Raw genomic sequence first — 6,000 nt, forward strand, 5'->3', positions numbered from 1 at the left:
TGTCCTATATACTCGGAATCAAATTGTTTAGAGATCGAAAGAAAAGGTTATTGGGACTTTCACAAGTCAATTATATTGACAAGATATTGGCTAGGTTTAGCATGCAAGATTCCAAGAAAGGTTTTTCACCTTTTAGACATGGAATTCATCTCTCTAATCAAATGTGTCCTAAAACACAAGAAGAGAGAGAGAAGATGAGAAATTGTCCTTATGCTTCGGCTGTAGGAAGTCTCATGTACGCAATGCTTTGCACTAGGCCAGACATTTGTTATGCAGTGAGCATTGTGAGTAGATATCAATCCAATCCAGGTTCTGAACATTGGACAACAGTGAAACATATCCTCAAATATTTAAATAGGACCAAACATTATTTCTTGGTGTTTGGTGGTGAGGATCTGATTGTCCAAGGGTATACAGATTCAGATTTTCAATCTGATATTGATGATAGAAAATCAATTTCTGGATTTGTGTTCACTCTTGGCAAGGGAGCAATAAGTTTGAGAAGTTGCAAGCAAGATACTACTGCAGACTCTACTATAGAAGCAGAGTATATAGCTGCAAGTGAAGCTGCAAATTCGCAAGTTCATTCAAGAACTTGAAGTTGTTCCTTCTATTGAGTCACCCATTACTATCTATTGTGACAATAGTGGGGTTGTTGCAAATGCAGTAGAACCAAGGGCTCATCAAAGGACAAAACATATTGCACGTAAATATCACTTGATACATGATATCATACGTAGAGGTGATGTAGCAATAACAAAGATTGCCTCTGCCAATAATGTTGCAGATCCACTCACAAAGGCATTGTCTCAAAAGGTGTTTGAGAAACATTTGGATGCAATGGGTATTAAATACATGTATGATTGCTTTTGAGTGCAAGTGGGAGATTGTTAGAATTATGTGTCCTCAAAAACAATACTATGTATTTTTATTTGATAATAAAATTTTATTTTCACATTCATAATTTTTTATAGGCATATTTCATTGTTTAAATGTGGCATGTGATGTCACCTCTGTAGAAAAATCATGTTAATGGTTAAGGAACCAAAGACAAGGAGTAATGATTTTTCATAGATTATTAAATTGTTCTAGGCTATGGATATTAATTGAATACTACCACTGAAGCCTACACTTGTTGTGCTGCTATATGATAGGATGATTTACTCCATCATTGAGGTAGTGACTTTAAGCAAACAAGTGGGTGTAATGTAACAAGTACATGCACTGAATTGGATCTGATCAAGAACACCTTATGGAGTGATCACTGTTAATTAAAAGGTTGTTCTATCACAATTTTTCTATTGTCCTCAAACATAAGAGGTTTGTGTATATTTATTTACTATGCACATAACTTTGACAATGTCAACTGGTGATGCTAATTTTTTAAAGGCTATATACAGACACATTGGGTTATGTGTGTATTGAGTAAAATATGTAAATGCTCAACAATGAATCCACCAGTCTCTAAAGAAGATAGTATATTCAATTGATTTTCATATTGAAGTTGGACTCAAAACAAAACCGGCCGGTGACATTTTTTCAAAAATGTTTTTTCATATATATAATATTGTGTATATATATATATATATATATATATATATATATATATATATATTTAAAGATTGCGATAAGAAAAAGCTAAGAAGCTCGACAGACAGCCAGGTATCACGAAGGTGTCGAGGAGGTGTCAAGCCAGCTTTTAAAAGTAGTTTTTCGAGAAGGGAAAAACACAGACATGAATGTAATCACACATGCAACTCAACCAATGATCCAATCAACATATTAGACTCTTAAAATCATCTCTCAACAATAATTTTAAGCACATGGATCCCAAAACACACACACACATACACTAAACAAGTCTAACCAATTTTATATTTCAAAAACAAGTCAAGATGGTTTAGTGAGTATACATCAACACATGTAAACCTTGTGATGGTCAAATCACATTGTACCTACACATGTATCAAATGTAGCAAAGACTATTGCGTGTTGTGTGTGAAAACATCACAAGAATGCATAAGTGTCTCTATGTTATGACGATTTGAGATATGAGAAAATCACTTTAACTCACACATAATCATAATTGTTTGATGGGGACTATCACCTTTGAGGTATATCCTATAACTCTCACATCTCCTAGAAAACACGCTTGCAACCATATTTAAAACATTTTTTTCTTTTTGCTTTTATTTTTCTTTACATATTTTCTTTTTATTAAGCAAACCATGTATGGGTATACAAAGGAGAGAAGAGAAATACTCAATTATGTTAAGCTTTTGACATTGCACTTTTGCTATGCCGAAGCATACAGATGTCATTGACATTGTAATTTTGCTATGCCGAAGCATACAGATGTCATATCATGATTGGCGGGTAACAGTAGTGAGATGATTATTTATGTCTTTCTCTTAGGATTTTCTAGTCCTACCCGTCAAAAAGAGTGATATGAGTGTTAAGAACAAAAGATCACTTAACCTTACTCATCATAAACAAAGAGCCACAAAGCTCACTTGCTTCGTTTGTGCATAAGAATGCTCATCTAAGTTACAAGAGATACAAAGTTTAAAAAACTCTGTTTCAATAGCCATTTTAAGGTTCACAAGAACCAATATACACAAACACACATTGTTTTTTTTTTTTTTTTTTTTCAATTTTTCATTTTTTTTATCAAAAAACACAATAAAAAAAAACTGAAAGTAGGTAAAAAAAAACATATTAATCAAAGCAAAACAATGCAAAAACTAGACTGACTCAAAACAGTAAAGCAAAACACACAAGTAATGCAAAAACAAAAACTAGAAGGGGAGAGAGAGAAAAAGTGATTAAATCACTTGGAACCCTTTTCCTTCCACACCTTGAAAGAACCTTTCCTTTTTGCAACTCCTTGAACCGGTGATGAGGGGGAAGAATTGAAACCGTTCAAGTTCGAAAGGAACATGAGGCTTTGAAAAGATCTCCAAGAGGAGCAAGAGAGGTTTGAAGCTGATTCGGGTTTCCAGATGCTATCATGTCATTGCTTTGTTAAGTGGCTAACCACTTATAGCAATTTGGTCGAGTATGACCGGTAATACCACAATGATGACAGAGATGCTGCTTCTTCTATTTAGGCTTTTGAGAGTTAGCCTTCTTAGTCCTAGGGTTTTTAGTTTCTTTCTTCTCAAGCTTAGGGGGTGCTCCTAAGATGGATTTACCCTTATCTAGGTTCTCACTAGCTAATTCAGTTTTAACATCATTGTTCTCAATTTTAATGTTATTAGTAGGAGGAACAAAAACAGTAGTACTAGCAGAAGCAATATTAGAAAAAGAGAAATCATACTCCAAACTAGTTCAATCAGAAGCAGATTTCTGAATGCTGAGCATCTCATCCAGCTTCGCACTTGATTTCCTCTCCAATTGAGCTCTAACTTGAAACAGCTCTGCTTCAAGCTTCTTGGTCTTCTCAGCCAAGAAATTGTTCTCGAATCTCAGAGCCCCAATAGTCTGATTGGCTTCATCAAACTTAATGGAAAGCTCCTCACGGTTGAGTTCCACATTATTGAGCTTCTTGGTGGCCAGCCTATAGAGTTTCTCATGCTTCTCAGAAAGCTTATACAGATTCTCATAGGCTGTATAGATATCATCTTGATCATCTATCTTTTCAAACTTGGACTCCACCAATTCCTCTTCTTCTTCCACATCTTCAACAATCCCTTCAGTAGGATTGACAGTGGTAGTGAAGGCATTCAAAATTTCTTCATCCTCGTTGTCGGAACCATCCTCAAGCTCAGTGTCGCTCAAAGTAGCAGCAAGTGCCTTACTCTTCCCAATACTCTTGAGATATGTGGGACAATCCTGTTTCATGTGACCGAAGCCTTGACACCTGAAGCACTTAAGTCCTGCGGGAATAATGTACTGACCACCATCTCTAGCATCCTTCTTCCCTTTATCTTGGCTCTTGAATTGAAAAGAATTGGATTGCCTACGGTCCTTGTCGAACCCTTTTCCATTAGAATTTTTCATAAATTTCTTAAATTGCTTGGTGATGTAGGACTTCATCTTAGAGTCTTCATCGTCTAATGACTCATCTATCTCACTACTCTTGGCCTTCAGTGCCATGCCCTTACTTTTACCCGACTTGCCAATTCTTGTCAACCCTATCTCATAGGTTTGCAGATTACCAACCAGCTCAGTCAGAGGAATCTTATCAATATCCTTTGATTCCTCTATCGCCGTGATCTTGGCATGGAATCTCTCAGGCAAAGATCTGAGCACTTTTCTCACAATCTTGGGTTCAAGAATGGTTTTCTCAAGATTGAAAGCTGAATTTACTATGTCCTTGAGCTTGGCATAGAACTCATCAAACGACTCATCCTCCTCCATCTTAATTTCTTCAAAGCTTGTAGTGAGCCTCTGTAGCTTCGAATCTTTGATAGCCTTTGTTCCCTCATAGGTTGTCTGGAGGATGGTCCATGCTTCCTTAGCAGTTTCACTGGAGGATATCTTCTTGAACTCCTCATTAGTGACCGCACTGAATAAAGCATTCAATGCTCTGCTGTTGAAGTTTGCCGCCTTGATCTTAGCATCATCCCAATTGGCCGGCACTTCTTTAGGCTTGGTCCAGCCTATCTCCACAGCTTGGCACACCTTCTCATCTAGAGACTGCAAGAAAGCTCTCACGCATACTTTCTAGTATGCATAGTTAGTACCATCAAACAATGGAGGTATAATAAGAGACTGACCTTTATCTATGAAAAACAGAGGTCAATGGATCACACACAAAGATTAACCCTAATCAGAGTGTGCCTGCTCTGATACCACTTGTTGAAAAATTTAGATCCCGGTTGATAGAATTAACAAGTTTTAAATCCAAGTTGTTAATTAGATTTATTATGCATAAAACTTGTTAAAACAAACAAACATCAATATCATGTCAAAACTAAGTGCAGCGGAAAAATAAATAAGACAAGATATGATGACCCGGGAAAATCAATGAAATCAACCAGTTTCACAGTAAAAAACCTGGGGGGAAACCTTCCCGAAAAGCAATTCACTATAGTAAAGAGAAGTTTCAGATCTAGTACAAAACCTTTGTCCCTAGATTCTACAATCCCCGTAGATGAACTCACAGCAGAAACCTTCTACCGCTTCAGAACCTCTGAACTTTTCAATATATGAACGCCACCCTTTGATGCATGGATCCCAGTACGTGACTCATTCCTTTGCACGAATCCCAATACGTGACTCACTCACCAACTTAAAAAAGAAGAATGTTGGCTGCAAAGTTCTTTACTTCATCAACAATGAAGATCAAGAAGCACTTGGTTACAAAACCCTAAGGTGCAAAGACGCAGTAGCTTCTTTTAGAGAGAATAAGACTTCAGTCACCTTTTGCATATGTTCTCCTTGTATTCTCTTATGTGACGGCCTCTAAAATAAGCCTTATATATGCCTAAGGTTGTGAGAAAAGAAACCCTATACAAATACAAAAGCTTGGCCTAAAAATCAGATCTGAAAATTATGATTTCCATAACCTCAATAGATACCTCAATAGATAGTATCTGTTGAGCCTCATTAAATCTCGATAGATAGAGGTGTCGAGCAGTTATCGAGCAGCTGTCCGCAAGTGTCCAGCTATCTGTCCAGCTTTAGTGAACACATTTTCTTCACTTGTTTCTTGGTCCAATCTTCATGGCTTTAATACTAGACTTGAACAACATGTTCTTTGAAGTATTAAACACATCCTAGATCTACCCAAATACAAGTAAAGTGCGTTTTGTCAAAGGATTAGCCAACTACATAAAATATGTCCTTAACAGAGTCAACATCTAGAGTGGACCTAGAGTCAGCACCAGACCAAAAGAGAGACCAAACAGTCATTTTTTTTCATTCATCAAATATCAACTATCTCCTCAAAGAGTACAATAGGTTGCTTATAAAGGGTTGCTAAACCTAGTTCTAATTGGTTAGGAAACCCTAATTGTCTTATTACAAAAATAACCTTGCTTCCAAATTAAAATA

Source organism: Castanea sativa, chromosome 10 (genome assembly GCF_040712315.1).
Source record: "Castanea sativa cultivar Marrone di Chiusa Pesio chromosome 10, ASM4071231v1".
Taxonomy (NCBI): Eukaryota; Viridiplantae; Streptophyta; class Magnoliopsida; order Fagales; family Fagaceae; genus Castanea; species Castanea sativa.